This window comes from Urtica dioica, chromosome 3 (genome assembly GCF_054948205.1).
Source record: "Urtica dioica subsp. dioica isolate 48M chromosome 3, U.dioica_male_clone48M_v1_H2, whole genome shotgun sequence".
In the NCBI taxonomy this organism is placed as follows: domain Eukaryota; kingdom Viridiplantae; phylum Streptophyta; class Magnoliopsida; order Rosales; family Urticaceae; genus Urtica; species Urtica dioica.
The window spans coordinates 38,502,767-38,520,770 of NC_142758.1; positions in this window are offsets into that span (position 1 = coordinate 38,502,767).

The window sequence follows — 18,004 nt, forward strand, 5'->3', positions numbered from 1 at the left end:
ACCACCACGAGAGACAAATAGCAAGCTTGAATCAAATAGCCAACTTCTTGTAACAACATAAAAGCGATAGAGTGGACTACTAGAAAGGAATCCTAGATGTTCATGTTTAAGGAAGAGCAGTGTTAGTGCATAAAGGCACAAGGTACATACTCGGATATTTTCCTATTTTCTATTCGGGAAAGTGCATGAGGGAAGTGTGAACTTCAACTCACTCGAACACTTGAAAGTTTGAGATTACACATCTTTATTTTTCGGCTCGTCTACAAGGAGACCTATCACTCAAGTTTTCAAGAGCATATAGATTTTGGCATATGTGATATAAATATAGTTTTGAAAACTTATTTTATTTGGATGATAAAATATTTTCAAGTTTGAAAACGAAAACGGTTTTTCAAAATTCAAACTAGTTTTGTAAAAAATCAATTTCAATTAATCTTTCACATTATGTTTATAATCCTAAGAAAAACAATTTTTCTCAAGAAAATTTTCTCATTAGATTTCTATAACTCATGGTAGTGGGGCTGAAAATCCGGAATTCTAAAAAACTAGACTTTCGGAACAGTCGCGCACCTCGGAGTAAAATCACCATAACTAGCGGCTACGATGTTCTTTTGACCTAAAACCAATTGCATTGGAAAGAGAACAAACAGACCTTTAATTTGATTCAAGAATCATTAAATTTCGAATTTTGAGCTGAGATTTATGCCACTTTTACTGCGGGATTTCTCGAGCTCGAAGAAAACTGGAAATAATTAAAGTTCGGACTTTGAGTGCGAAAAAAGAATCGAGTGTAACGGAACGTTTTTGGAGGCTGTTACAGATTTTATTTGTGTTTTATTAACATGGTATAAAAGAAATAACAACAAGCATAAAACGAATCAAGTAAATAAAAGAAACTAGTAAGACAAGATAACTAGTCACAAAATTTACTGAAATTTCTCAAACTTTAAAAACACGTTTTTCATCATAAAAAAATTTAGAACTGATTCTAATGTGTTTTAATAACATCCCAAAGTCATAGAAAAACAACATGATTTTTAATTTAAAGGCAAGAGCAATAAATTAAAAGAAAAAAAAAACTAAGAAAACAATTTTAACTTGTCACAAAATTAGTAAACTTTCGAAAACGATGTTCAAGCTCACAATTTTAATTACATGTACATGCATATCTTTGACCATAGCTCTGATACCATTTGTTGGAATCGATCTACGGTTAAGAAAAAGTTTAACGCTTCGAGCAAGCGACGGAATTTAAAAATTTTCTTTAAAACAAGTACAACGATTTTACTATCCTAGACAAAGAGCAAGTACATATAAATTAAAATTATAAACGAGCAATACATTTTTACTAACCTTTGAGAAGCTTGAAAATTGAGAAGCCTTTTGAAGGTTGAAACGTTCGTCTCCCCTCGCAGCACGTCTATCTTCTTTCCTCGGGAACTCGAGCAACCACGAAAGTTTCTATCACAATAATCACTCGAGAAAGAAAGGAATTAGTGTGTGGGCACTTTTAAACACGACGACTCGAGAACAAGTCTCAAAGTCGAAGAGCTAAAATACTAGGTCAAATGTGGACCTAGGTGCCAAAACAAAAACGAAAGAAAACTAGAGAGAGAAGGAGAGAGGGGCGGCCAAGTCTAGAGGGAGAAGCTCTCAATCTCTAAAACTTTTGAATGAATGAAATGTGAAGAATGAGGGCTCTATTTATAGGAGAGGTTTTACCTTCAATAAGGTAGTTTCCTCTTCTATAGAATATCACATATTCATGAGCAAATATTGCCTTTATTTCACATGAGTCACACGGCCAAGAGGGGGCTTCTAGAAGCCTTGGATTTGTTTCCTCTTTTGTTTTGCTTCTCCCTTGACTCTAGTTGGCCGAATTCATCACTTCCTCATAGAAGAAATTTGTTTCCTCTTTTTCTTTTGGCAAGTACCTTCATACATTAATGCACAAAAAACTCTCTCTTTTCTACTTGGGTTGGGCGGCCAAGAAGGCCTTCTAGAAGCCCGTTTCTAGAATTTCTTCACTTGTTCATGACAACATAAGAAAAGCCCATTAAGAATTTTCAAGTAAAATTCTATGAAATGAAATTAATCCACAAGGCCCAATGAACTTATCATGGCTGAGTATCAATATGTCATCACATGACATTGTCAAAAAATTTATTGACATTCATTTCATCTTATGTCCCAAAAGACAAAAATACCCTTTTGACAATTTTCGCAAAACTTGTCTCGTTCTTGTTTTGAATTAGCTTCTAGTTTAACTATTCCTACTCGATATGATTTGTGACAGTGACCTCATGGATCCAAATGAACAAAGCTTGAGCTAAAATACTTGGAATCAAAAGTTTACAAACCTTTTTCCAAGTTTAGCTTAATGTCAACTGAGTCCACTAAAGAGTTGACACTGAGAATCTCTCGGTTCAAATGAATTTATTTTCTACTCAAGAATTCAACTAAATTGTGATGAGTGGATCCACTGAATATTATCTATGTTTACCATTCATGAATATCATCAGCTAGTCGGGATTTACAAAATTACCATTTTACCCTTTCTCGCTGTTATTTCCTCAACTCCTTTGTCGCTTGTGAATAAGTTAGAAACAATGTATTGACGAGGAGCTAACAAGTCACATTGTTTCATCTAAAAGAGTCAAAGACTCAATTTGGACACTGGCCAGTTCATTTATTCACATTCCAAGGAACAAAGCATGAGGTGATATACATTGCATTTCAGCAATCTTGTACATGAATTCCATATCTATGAGATCTTCACAATGTTACTCATGACATCTTCATAGCTTAGTACATCACCAATAGGTCTTGTTAAGAATCACATAGCGAATCCGAACTCTGACTTTCTCAAATGAGAATACGTAAGCTATGAAATGGCATGTCTCATTTGAGGATTGAGGTAAGCATGATGCAATTCATACGTAGTGACCTCGAGACATAAGAGGTTAAATGGTTTGTTCTTATCTTGTCTCTAGAAGTGCATTGGTCAATTCAGTACCTTCGGAAGATACCTAGAAGAACTATAGAGTCTCCAACTCTCAATGTCCCATAACCAGACATCATAGATTCTCCTAACAATCGTACTTGGATCAATAGTCCTTTGATCCTTAGATTTTGAATATATTGTTTTAAGCAGACCATGAAGAGTTTGTTCATGCAAATCTACATTTGTCACTTCATATGTTGTTAGGTCTGTTTATGGACTAAAGACTAATGTTTTATCATAAAGCTTCAGACAAGGAAGGATGAACGTTTCAACTTTTATTAATAAATAAGCAATTACAAGCAAGAGTTTTCGTGAGACTTTATTACATCAAATGTACAAAAGTAAAGACTACAACTCTTCTTGTGGGCACCATTGACAACAAGAGTGACGTCAGAGAGAGTGTGAGGTAGAGATTTTGAGGTGGTTGTGGAGGAGTTGGTGGTTGTGGAGGTTCGTGGAGGTGATTGTGGTGGTTTGTGATGGTGGAGAGTTGCAGCAGAGTAAAAATGAGCGAGAGAAGTATTTTTTTGGAGGAAATCGACGGAAGTTATGAAGAAGACGAAGTGCAGAAGATTTAATTTTATAGAAAAACTTAGAAAACAGGTGCGAGAAAGTCGCACCTGAAGACTCTTTTGGATGCGACTAGTCGCACCCAATAAATCATCGGGTGCGACTAGTCGCGCCTGATGATATTTTAAAAATAAATAAATCAGAGTCACTACTAGAAATACAGTTTTTTGGTGCGGATGACTTTTGGGTGCGATTTTCACACCTAAAAGTCGCACCAAAAATTACTTTCGGGTGCGACTTTTCGCACCCAAATGTCACTTAAGTAACCAAAAAATTTCGCTGATTTTTTTTAAATTTGGGTGCGAAAATTCGCACCCAAAAGCTCATCATACCTTTGGGTGCGACAAAGTCGCACCCAAAAGTCCAAAACATTTGGTCTAAAAATTTAGCGGGATTTTGTTCCCTCTTATTTCACTTCTAAAATTTTGTTCCCTCTTTTTAGCTTACTCTGCCGAATTCAAGAAGGGAAAGGAAAGAGAATAAGAGGAAAGAAAAGAAGAAGAAGGGGGCTGAGCGGCCGAGAGAGAGAAAGAGAGATTGAGGGGGAGCGGGGGAGTGAGAGAGCGAGACTAAGAAGGAGAGCGACCGAGGGAGAGGACGCGCGGCCGACAGCAGCCACCGAGACCAGCATTACCTCGCGCGCGCGGCCGAGAAGGAGGGAGGGCCATCGCGAGCAAGCCGAGGACGCCGGGAAAAGAGAGAGATGGCGCCGAGGAGACTGGATTTCGGGAAGCAAGGTAAAGAAAATCTTCTTCCCCACTTCTTAATTCGGATTCTAGGGTTCGTTTTAGGAATTTGGGGGTTTTTTTTTATTTTAATTGAGTTTGATAGTTTGGTTATGTTTTGGAATGGATTTCGGTGATGATTCTTGTGGTTATGGATTTGTTCTTGGTTTTGGACGAGTTTGGTTGTGGTTTTGGTTCCGGCCGTGTGATTGAGATTGGTGGTTTTGGGTTTCTTTGGACGAGTTATTGTTATTGTTCATGTGTGTTTGATGTATTTGTTTTTGAAGGATGGTTGCTTAATTTCAAGAATTCTTTTTAGTCTCGCGACCTTGGTTGTGTTTGTGATGTTGGAATATCTGTTGATATGGCTGTGATACTAAACCAAGAATCTGAGAGGTTTGGGTTGATTTTTGGGTCTTGGCCGTGTGATGATGGATTTAAATTGAAATATTGAATCGTTGATGATTTGAGACTGATTTGTTGTGGATTTTGATTGATGAGTGGTTTGGTTTCGCTCGCGAGTATTTGTCGAGTTCTTAGTCTCGGTTTAGGTGGGCGTCATGAGTGGTTTGCTATTGTTTTCTCGTGCTTTAGCCGATTTAAGGATTTAATTGTGGGTGTTCAACTTATTTGGTTTTATTACAGTAGTAAAATATTATTAGTAGAATGAATAATTAATAAAAATGAAATTAGAATTAAAAATAAGTTTTAGTATAATTATGATGGCACGTAGAATTTGTGTTAGTTTAAACCCATGGGGTAGTAACGGTGATACTCGGAAGCAACATTGAGTACTTTTGCCGTGAAAAAATATAAACTATTCAAGTGATGTTAAACTCAAACATTGAGAATTTATGCTGCCATTAACTTCTTTTTTTTTAATTTATTTGTTTATTTTTGTTGTAATTCTTTTAGATACTCAAAAGTACATATGTTTTATATTGCAGACTGATACAACCACTTCAGGGATTAGCAAAAAATCGTGGAATTGCTTTATTTTTGATTGATGAAGTTCATTGTGTTTCTAAGTGGGGCCATGATTTTTGGCCAGACTTTAGGTTTGTTTTATGAGCGTTCAAACGGTTCAAATCGAATTTTGTTTCGAGACATCATGTTATAACTTTGCTTGACCAATATCTGATCCGCGCGGCCGAGAAGGAGTGAGCGCCGCCGCGAGCACGCCGAGGGCACCGGCTGAGAGGAGATCGCTGGGAAAAGAGGGAGAGAAGGCCGGAGAAGACGCCGCGAGCACGCCGAGGTTGAGTGAGCGCCGCCGCGAGCACGCCGAGGTTGCTTACTTTTCATTGAATCTGGGTTTTGAATATTGAGCTTGTCCGTGTGAATTCTTGGCCGTGTGAATTGTTTGGCTTTGGTGAAGTTGTGTGATTCATTTTGAGTTTGATTTGGCTGTGAATATAAAACCCATAATCTGAGAATTGTTAGTTTTGAGTTGTGATGTTGAAATTATAGTTTTAGCTTTGTTCGGACTCGTTAATATGGTCGTTAAGCGTTGCCTTGTTATGAGTTGTTGTTGAGCGTGAGGCTTGGTTTTAGGTGGGCTGAACAAGGCTCACACCAGCAGCTTTTTATTTTTATAAATAAATTAAGAATCGAAGTCACTTTTAAATCAGGTGACAACTAAAGCACTGCTAATAATTACGTTTTTCAAAGATTTAAAGTCACTTTATAATAGAGCGACATCTTAAGCACTATTTCTTGTAACCCACAAATGACTTTTAGGTGCGACTTTAGGTGCGGAAAGTCGCACCCGAAAGTCAAGACTTTTGGGTGCGACTTTTCGCACCCAAGACTTTTAGGTGCGGACTTTCGGGTGCGGAAAAGTCGCACCCAAAGTCGCACCTAAAGATATCTTCGGGTGCGAAAATTGACTTTTGGGTGCGAAAAAAGTCGCACCTAAAGGTCTTTTTTGTACTAGAGTAGCGCGTCATATAACTGGACGAAAAATTGAGAGGGAGATTTGAACGTAAGAAAATATTTTAACAATCGAGTGCGACTTTGTCGCACTTGAAAGTTTGTTGAACTATCGGATAGTCAAAATCAAACTCAATTTCAGCGAAATTTTTGGATTTCTGATCGACAATCAGGTGCGACTAGTCGCATCTGAAAGTCATTTAGATGTGACTTGTAGGTGCAACTAATCGCACGTGATAGTCATGCGCATCAGAAAATCAAATTTGTAGTAATGTTATGTTTAAATAATTTATTAATTTCAGTTGGCATGATGGAAATGTTATCTAAGAACAAGAAAATATTTTACTGAACTCGTTATGTCGGAATCCAATCAAATTCATATATCTTTAAACCCAGCTAGAATATAATAAGTCATAAAAGCATTTAAACCAGTTGGAACATCTTGACGCGCGTATGAACCCCTACAACGAAGTGATGCCTCGTATATAAGTGTCCTTATTTTCTTCTTGATCATGGTTTGTTTGTGCACAAGGAGCCACAAAAAGAATTGAAAAATAAACAGTGTTGTGTGTGTGTGTGTGGAGAGAGAGAGAGAGAGAGAGAGAGAGAGAGAGAGAGAGAAAGAATTGTTTTCAATGACCGAATATCTCATTCCTATTATGGATTTTTTAAGTCGTGGTTAGGCATCTGATCCATGTAAAATCGAGTCAACAACGACGCATGTTAGTGGAATTCTCTTCTCCATTTAATTGTAATCTTGGCCAAGTTTCAATCCTTGCGTGAAATGAATTCGACCAATGAGAATTAAGCACATAGTAAGTCATTCAATTATCACTTCGATAAAACCACAAAATGGCGTGTTGATTGATTATAATCCAAAAATCAACCTTGTATTATGCTAATTTAGGCCAAGATTAGTCCATGTGAAGTAATAAGAGTAACAACAAGTTGACACATCATTAATTATTGTTAATTAGCTCTAAACTAATAAGGAAAATATACGTTTAAAATAAAAAAATTAAAATATCTAATAATATGATTTAATCCGCATGCCTATAGACACATTTTTAAGTTATGCTATAAATTTCATTTATCATCGTAAAATAGGGTCACAATCACATTTGACCCTTTTGGCAAAAAATTAGTCTAAAATTGTTTAAAGACTGAGTAAGACTTGTGGTCTAAATCTCAAATTGGACTTGATACAACATTTAAATCTTAATTCAGATAAGATAATTAAAACATATCCTTTTTCTTTTTTGTTAGATGCACATAACTGATAGACCCTGAAAAATTATATCAACTGTTTTACCTTACATCTATTTAGATGTTATAACAAGTTCAGTGATAATGTCAATTTACCAAATTAATGTGAGAATTAAAACTGTAAATAAAGAGACAAAAGATTGGTAACCCATTTTGCAAATCGGGCCTACGTCTGGAGGGATGATACTCCCGATGGGGTATAAAATTCAAAAACAAAAAATAATTATTATTATTATTATTATTTATCGGGCCTTGGTTCGGCCAAAGCTCAATATATGATTCAGCCCGGCTCTGAGCAGGAAGCCCAAGCCCAGGTCGCCAAAGAGAACAGATTGCCCGCATTGAACCAGTCGAGTAGCGAAGTCGTGGTCAAGCTGAGTAGTCGCCGAGAAAACCGGAACTGAGAATTGACGGACTTGTAACGTGGCGAAGACGAACTGATCAACACGTTTCAAAGAGATAAACCTTTCTTCCCCTATAAATAACGATTGTTGTATTTATTTTTAGGCACGTACAAGCGGAGACTCAATCCTTAACATCTGTATTCGAATTCTCTGATCTTTGTTGAGTTCGCCATCTCGACCTCGGCACTTCTCCCACTGTAGTTATTTCATTATTAATAAAAGTTTATTCTTCCTATATTTTGTATCAATATTTCTTTCTAAGTAAATTGGGATTTCGTTTCCGTTTCTTATATGAAGTCTTCTGAGACCTATTATTAAATAAAGCAAATATATTATAGAAGTGATGATCCCGAAATCAGCATCAACACTCCCACTTGAAAGGAATTTCACTATCAACTTGGTATAACAAGTGCAACCCGATCAATATGAATAATCACCTTTTAGATACTTTTACTTTACCCTAGTGAATTTTGACTCAAGCTCCCCCTGAATCTGAGCCTCGTCACTTCCACTCAACTCACTCACCAAGCGGTTTATCAATGCTTATTATTGTACATGATCTACGATACCACGAAAAGAAACACAATTATGTCAATTGCACGAATAGCGGCAATAAAGAACAAGACATAATTAAACCACACGATGAACAACAGTGTTCAGGCTCAAAGACTCGCACAAGAACTCAAAGTGTGTAACTAAACTCCTAAGGATAGATTTTCTATTTTATATGAGTCGAAACCTAACAACTTACGCTTTGATAGGGTTTCCAAATATGATCGCCTTGTTCTGATTTGGTAGAGAGAAAATCATAAGCTAATCAAACAATTAATCAGACTTGCGCAATACATCCACAGAATCGTATCTATCGCGATCTTTGCCAAACAGCACATGTCACGGCAAGATGTTAAAACATGACAAGAAATATCTAGATGCAATTTTTCCAAACTACAAAAAAGTCAATCAGCGTACCAACAGACCCACATAAAAAATGCAAAGATAAGAGCATTGAACTCAAAATTTAACAAACATATTATAATCAATGTTCTTAATATACACGAATTTATATTAAAAATATCTCAATTCACTTATTTGTATTTTATACTCCAATTTATTAATACATTGGACACATTGGATATTATTGAATGTTTACCTTTCTTAAATATCATCAACTAGATCGGAAGTACAAACTATTAATTTACCCTTCTAGTCTTTATTTCATTCGGCTCTTTTGTTGTCTGTATACACACAAGCATTCTTTTTGAGATGTAGCTAACATGATACAATTATCACCTCAATAAGATCACCCATAAATACTATGCCTATTTAATTTATTCATACTATCAAAGAACAAAGTATGATGTGACATATATTGCATTTCTGCATTCTTGTTTAATGAGTTACATATTTACGAGAACTCATAACCCCAATAAGAAAAAGTCGTTTCACTTAAATTGTCTTCTTAATAGTTCACTAGAAGGAACGTTGATCAAAATTTCACAAACACTTTTCCAAAAATCTATTCTTAATATCAACTGACTACTCCAACGAATTGATAGTAAAAATTTCTCAGTCCATTTATTTTATATTTTATACTCTGCATTACTTCATTAGTACATTAGATCCATTCGATATTATTGCATATTTACCATTCATGAATATCATTAACTGGATTAGAGTTATAGTATAATTTTACCCTTCTAATAATTATTTCCTTCAAATTTTTTATTGTTTGTAAATAAGCCCAAGCATTTTCGGTGAGATGTAACCAACATGTATGATTTTTTATTCAATGAGATGACTCCATGAATACTAGGCCTATTTAATTTTTTTATACTATCAAAGAAGAAAGCATGCAATGACATACATCGCATTTGAGCAATTTTGTTCTTAAATTACATATATATGGGAACGCATAACCTTAACAAAATAAAGTCACTTCACCAAACTTGTCTTGTCAATAGTTCAATATAGAGAAATATTGATTAATGGCACCGTAAATGAATATGAATAGTCATAGTAAGGTATCTATGATCTCAACATTGAGGTTAACATGAGTATATATTCATACATAGTGACTTCAAGACTCTAAGTAGTAAATGATATTAACTCGTGAGTTTAGAGAGGCACACTGATCTTATTGAATATGATGTTTAAGATATCTAGGAAGAATTCTCTCTAGTTTTGTAACAAATCCCTCAATACATTAATTCTTGCAACAATCGTCGATAGGAAACAGTTATTTATTTCATACTTAGATTGTGAACATTGTTTTTTTTTTAAATCAGAAAAGATGTTATGCAAGTTTATAATTAATTATTTACATATTGTGAAATGTTTTGGGGAAAAAACTAATAATCTTATATTTATGCATTCAGATAAGAATAAATGTTTTAGCTTTATAGATTTATGCATTCAGTAGTATAAAAATATAGTCTTGAAAAGACTACTAAATATGAATTAAAGTACATACATAAATCTCAACATGACACCCAACAAAATAAACTAGAAATGCACTATATGTAGAAATACACTGTATTATGAAAATTAAATAATGAAAATGTCAATTTGTTCTATTAATATACGAAAACAAAAAATATTTTAACTATCTTATGTGGACAAGATTCCTAACATCTACGAGTAAACTTTCACCGGTCATTGCGATGCGTTTAGCATTATACATATAAAATTTTACTGTAAGATCACTTTCATGCCCTAGTCTCAATTTGATCATAAGAACTAAAACTCAAGTAGAGTCTGGCTGAATGAAAAATTGGTAGAGTAATGAATGAACTAATCCGAATTTTTCAAAACATTTTCATGTGGAGGATGAACAATCAATAATGACATTATAGGGATCACTGAGGCTCACACAAAGAAATATACACTTCTCAACATCATGACAACACAAATTCCGTATCCCAAATCTTAAATTTCAAATGTTAAGCTGCGATGAGCCAACGATTATTGACTGCGTGTAAATATGATGTAAACGATGCAGAGAAAATACAGTAGGACTTACTAAAAGCCTAGTTGTATAAATAACCCTTGAATCTCAACCATTCTACTAATCTTAAATTAATCATTGATCGATCTAGATGTAGGGACGCCGTAACTAAGAAAACAAGTCATATGGACCAAAGAATCTTAACTATGATCTACAAAAGTTATTTCAAATGACAAATTGAAGATAAATTTAAATTTTGAAATTGTAAGTTCCTATGTAAGGAATTTTTGGGGAATTTTACTCATAAAAAAAATAACCTCGAATATTTGTGCACTATGGATGATCGTGCTTGAAAACTGATATATTTGACCCGAAGCTAGAAAATTCATTATATGTTATAGAACTAATCTTATATACATAAACGAAGTAGGGATTCCGAGTGACTAAGTGTCGTCTTTGTACTTAGAGGTAGGTCAATCATATAGAAATGTTTGTAATTATTTTGTTTCCTATATGGCAATATTTCTTTAATTTTATCATTTAATCTAATTACAAACCCATTGTTTTCAAATTTCAATCTAAATTTTGGCGATTTGCATGGTGATTCCATAAACTGAAGAAGAAAAGAAGAAATTTTCACCAAAGGGTGTGCATGGGTTTAGATCGAACTGACAGTTTAACAAACTGTGATCCGGTTCAATTTTACGATTTTGTAGTTATAAAATTATAGTTTCCTAAAATAATACATATCTAATAATGAAACCAATGATCGAAATACCATTACCATTATCGTTTCAGGACTCAGATTTTGCTGGTATACTATGCTACGCCAGTGGTGTACCATGGTATATAGAAAAAGAAATAATAAATTGTGTCGTTGAAGTTATCTTTACCGTCGAGAAATACCGTCAAATATCGTATTTACATAGAGGAATACAATGAATAAATATTTATAAAAACATCATACGCAACATAGGATAAAAATGAAAATATTCTACAATATCTTCATTACATCACAAACCATAATTTAAATAGTTCAACATAATGATAAACCAAATATCAATACCGGAATCAAATATTAACAACACAGCATTTATTTAACAACCAAATAACAACTAATTATACATAAACATACATATTCCACGACTAATTAAACTAAAAAAAAAAACCCCCACAAACACATTCAAATCAAAACCCTATTTTAGGATTTATAAAAACTGAAAAAATTTTGGATACAAACTCAGATTAATACCAATAATCAAGTTAGAAACTAGGGAATTGAACTTAATTATAAAATAAATAAATAAACTCACAATAAATTTATAACAAATATTATATTTTATCAAGGTTTGAAGCTCGTCGGGATTTGAACATTTATCATCAATCTCCACGCTCGCTTTCCTTCGAGATGCATGTAAGGGTCGCCTTCATACTTCCAAAAAATCAGGATATTTCGGCTCGTTAGTTTCCAAAACTTTGGTTTTCATTTGGTTTCGGCTTAAACTAATAAAAAAAAAAAAAAATTATGATCGGCTTGTTCGCGTCAGAAATGCGGTCTAGAGGCCCAGACTAAACATTTCTACTTTCTGACGTGGACGCTGATCTGGCAGTGGCTCTTCGTATCACGGAAAAGCCTCCAGATAAATATATACTATATATAAAGTATAAACCTTAAAATAATCCCAAAATAACGCTTATACGATATTCATAATCGTTACAAAAACAATTATAGTATGACCCTAATAAAAAATTATAACAGGATACACCTTATGACACGCACGTGTTACGTGCGTGACTGCCATGCCATGCCAGCACTCCCATACGTAAAATTCATATATAAATATAACCTGCTCACGGATCTGCCGGTTGTCACGTGCGAGTGTGCTATTCCCTATAAAATTTATTTAATTAATTAATATAGACAAAATTTGGTCGGTCCAAGTGGACATACCTATTTGACCATTGACCGACAAGTGGGTTAAAAACTAATCCAAAATTACTTAAATCTTAAATAACTTGGGAGAGAGAGAAAGAGACAGTTGTGGCAGTTGTTATTTTATTGTAGAAAAATTATCAAATAATTAAAAAAAGAGGGGGGAATTATTCTAGTGCATGTGAAAATAGAGGTTAGTGAAATCATCATGGAAAATTGTAGCACGTGGGTTAACTGTGCTTACTGATAATCATACTTAGTGAAAATGAAATTAATTTATGTAATAAAAAATGAAGTCACGTTCACTCGGATTTGATTCAATCTAAGCAAATGGGAATGCACAATTTCGCTTTTTGGGTACCATGGCTCTAAATTTCTAATCATTGTATGATCAATTACTTGTGCATGTCTGAAAAGAATAATATCACAGCTTGTAGTGGAAGAATCATGATTTTCAATTTTTTTTTTTTTTATTATTTTATACACTTTTCTATTTCTTGAACGCCGGTTGCTCGAAGAACCTTTTGTTTTGTAACGTTGTAATGTATTACTCCGTAAATTAAACTTGGTATATGTTTGGATCTGCAATTGCCATTTATTATAGAAAAATTATCACTAATTTTCTATATGTTTAATCGAAATGCGCAATTTATTCTCTCAATGTTTAAAAATATTAGACATCTTCAATTTAATATAAATAATACATATTTCTCCTAAAAATATGTTATATCACAAATATCGCTATTTTTGTTTACTTTTAACGAAAAAAAAAATTGAACTCACTAAAATGTCCTTGATGAAATAAGTCTTTATTTTCTATTTTACATATAAAAATTAAATCAAAATATTTCTTTATAAGAAGTTAAAGATTTCTTTAAAGGTTTTGATTTTTTTAATAAATAGTAATTAAATATTTTAGTTTATTAGTGGTATTTTGAGGAGTTCAATTATTTTTTTGCAAAAAATAAACGAAAATGATGCTATTTGAGATATAACAAACTTTTAGGGAGGTAAGTATCATTTATATTAAATTGAGAGGAGATGTCTGATATTTATGAAAACTGATATGATAAGTTACGCATTTCGATTAATCACAGGAGATACTATTGATATTTTACTTTTTATTATATTAGCGAGCATATTCTAATTTTTAGAAAATAACCGGCCACCTTGTAACATAGGGTCCATAGCTATATAGCCATATTTACAGTTTCACATTGCTATATAGTCAACGTTTCGTAAATCTTAGGTAAATAGTCACATTCATGTATTTACACGTGTAAATTGAAGTAAATACCCTATTCTTTTATTTTAATGAAATGGAAAATCAGAAATGTCACGTCATCTTTATGGTTATTTACTTAATATTTACGAAACATTGTCTACATAGCAATTCTAAACATTTTAGTTGGCTAATTACCTATCTTTTATTTAATATAATGCTTCTAGTTACAAATTACACAACTATGCTTAGTAATAGCCGCATCTCACAAATTTTAACAAAAAAAAAGCTTGAGTAGACGAGCCAATCAGGAATATAAAATTATCAAAACAGCTAATATTTGGTTTGACTTATTTTGTTAAATACCCAATATACCATATTAACCTCTTGATCAGACAATCAAAAATAAATAAATAAAAAGCATTAAAATAAATCAATTCTTCCATTAATAGATTAAAAAATTTTGTAAAAATATTACGATTTCTTCACTGTGGATCTTAACCGCCGATCTTCACCATCGAAGTCAACGTGCCGCCGATCTTCGGTGTTAAAAATAAACGAATTATCACGAATTAACATTGAACAAATGAACACAAATTAACAAATAGGCACAAATAAATCAAAATAAATACGAATAAATCGAAAACAAAAATAAACCGAAATTAACAAACACAAACACATTTCCTTATGACTCGTATATAAAGTTAACAAACACAAACACATTTCTTCATCCCTAAACCCAATAGCTACCATATCAATGACATTCCAATAACATGCCAACCAGTGAGATTTGTCGTGCTCCAGACAAAATTCTTCCTCTCATGGTAGAGCCAGGGAGCCAATAACCTCCTCCTCCGAGTCTGCCTCATCCCCGCCGTATTCGGAGATTTGTTCACAAACGACAACCTGAGGATTCATGTGTTGATAAAAATTCATCAACTCTCTTTAGTTTGGAGACGTGGCAAACACGATTTGTACCTCCATTGTCGACGAGTCGTGTAGAATAGAAGAGGCAGAGGATTGCATCGTCAACATCGAAGTGGACTTTGTTCATGAATATTAAATCAATCAATATCTATATACCTTTCACCAAAATCAAACACAAACGTCATAATTAAACTTTTCATGGATATTGAAATCAATTAATTGGACAATCGATACAAACCTAGATCAAACATCGCGTTAGAAGGATTCCTGATGATGGCCTACGTGGCAACGTTGGAAGGCCTCTAACATCACCTTGAATATCAACATCTCCAGCCGCCACCGCTTCGATCTTTACCCGTCCATCATCAAGTTTTGCTCGATCTAGCCTATCCTGTTTGAAATCGTACGAGATTATTATGGGCGAGTTAAGAGAGAGAGAGATATATATATATATATATATATATATATATATATATGTATGTATATATAGAGAGATAGAGAGAAAGAAAGAGAGAATTAATTGAAATTTCATAGCCTCTAACGGGTCTATACACCAAATTTAGTGTAATTTTTACACCAAATATTTTTTTTACTCATAAACAGTGATGGAGTCAAGAATTGCAGTCAGAGAGAATTTAAAAAATACAATGAGCAAATTTAAAAATATCATATAATTTTGAGCTACATATATAAAAATTGATAAAATTTGAGGGTTAAAAATTATAGTTTTCAAATGTTTAAGGGATTGATTTCCCTCTTTGTACTTAGCTTACTCAGCCAGTACTCATAAACGAGAGTCAATGTCAGCTCCATTTGCTGTTTAGCCTAGTTTACCAGTTTTAGTATTTCGATTGTTTCTATGCTTCCAACTTGTCTATGATGGCATTGTAGTACTCTACACCATAAATATCGTCTACCCTTTTTTGTGATGATTATGGAGCAACATTGCAGTTGTAGATTAGCGTATAAAAATGGTGTTGCAACGTAAAAAGGATAAGTTAAGATACAAGTATGAGACATTGAAGATATACGAACCTCAAAAGTGCAAAAAATTAAACGGATGCCTCTACCATCTCGCCCCATATGAAGTCGCGCTCCCCAATCCTACACCACTACCACCCAATGCTATGAGAGGCACATATTAAAAGTTTCCTTTCACACAATGGGGAGGAAAATGATTGACATTGTTCAAAGAGATGTGGAAGCTAATAGATAATGGAGCATGCCACAACAAGGTACATTGAAGAGGAACTAAGTTAATCTATTGACGTGAACTAAAGTGGTTCTTGAAAGGCAACTCAAGCCATAAAATAAATAAATAAAGACAAATATAAAGAGCTAGGCCACTCTAAAATTTAAATTGATATTTAACTAAAATTTTACATACTGCATCAAAAATAGCCATTTAAACTAGAATTTTGAAGTCTTCTTTGCTTAACTCAACTGGTTGTTTTTCAAATGTGTGCTAAATTGAACATTGATATCTGGTTTGGTTTGTTTCTTTTGCGTTTAAAATCACTTGTTACTTGCACGCCAGTCTCGAGCTTTAGAAAAGTTGCTTACGAATTCGATCATGTTTCTTATGACTATTGTTGAAAAACACTAAGAATGTTCTAATTCATCTCAAGGAGAAATTTATTCTTGACATGATTTTGGGAGGGAGGAAATATGAATGATTTATGAACTCTTGATTTAAGTTAGAAATATATGTATGCCAAGAAAATTCCACAAAAAACCAATCAACTTTTCAACTCTTGAGTGACTATAGTGAATTTTTCTTAAATTTGTTGTACTTTCAGATTAGTCTTTTGGAATTTAGCTACTTCGTTTGACACCTTTCTGGTGATTATCTTAATTATTTTTTATTTTGTTTAGATTATCACTCAATTTATTTTGGGTCCATTAAGAAAATAGTCAATTTAAACGTTTGATATTGCTAAATACCGCCAACGTTTGATAAATCTTAGGTAAATAGTCATTTTCGTGTATTTACAGACGTAAATCTTAGATAAATAACTACCTCCATATATTAGGTCACGTCGTTATTAACGGCTATTTACCTAAGATTTACCAGATGTTGGTTATTTAGCAATGTCAAACGTTTAAGTTGGCTATTTTCCTAATTTTTTTATTTTTATTTTTTTTTCTCTATCTCCTTTCTAAAATAAAAAATAGAAAAAATAATCAAGAGAAACAAAAAAGTGAAAGAGAAAGAAGACATGTCAAAACAACTCTTTCTCGTTATCTATATATTGAGAATTACTTGTCTCTTTTTGTTTCTTTTGAATTTAGTTATCCTTTTTTTTCATTTTATTTGACTTTAGATTTGGTGTGGTGTTTTTGAAACATCGTCTTCTGTAAAGACTATCTTGTCGATTGTACAAAGAGATGTTATTTAATTGAAATTTTGGGGTGAAACAGGGGAGCTAATAAAGAAAGACTCGCTCTTAAGAGTCTTTAGTAAGGTTGGAGTCGATAGGTTGAAATTTGAACCACTTCATATATTCTATCCTAATTTTAACCCCTAGCCATATGTTACAATCAGATAATGACCAATGGACTTTTAAGGTTCATGTCATGCCTTAGTGGAGAGCAATTGGTTAAAAGCATTATGTTGTTTGAATTGCAGGATTGTATATTTGATTAGTATTTGACATATGGAAGCATGAAAGAATTTCCCTTTTCACCATTCTTTAACTTGAGGCATCGTACAGACACGTGAAATTATGAATAAGAAAGTCTTCCTTGCCATTTGTTGATAATTATACTTTACTTTCATCTTTGAGATGACTTGGGTTTAGATTCTCTTTGATTTCTTTAGATAGAGACATCTAACAAACGTTTTTAATTTACAGTATCTTTGTGATCACCATTCATTTTTCGTGTAACTTCTTTTGGGTATTTTGATGTTAGCTTTTAGTGTTTAGTATTTTGTGTGTTTTTGCGGACAAGTAATGATTTAAGTTTGAGGGTATGTGATACGTGTGTTTCATGCACAATTATTGTCTACTTGGACTTAAATTAAAAATATTCCTTAAGCTTGTTAATGGGTACTAATAGTTTTTGTGGTGATTTAC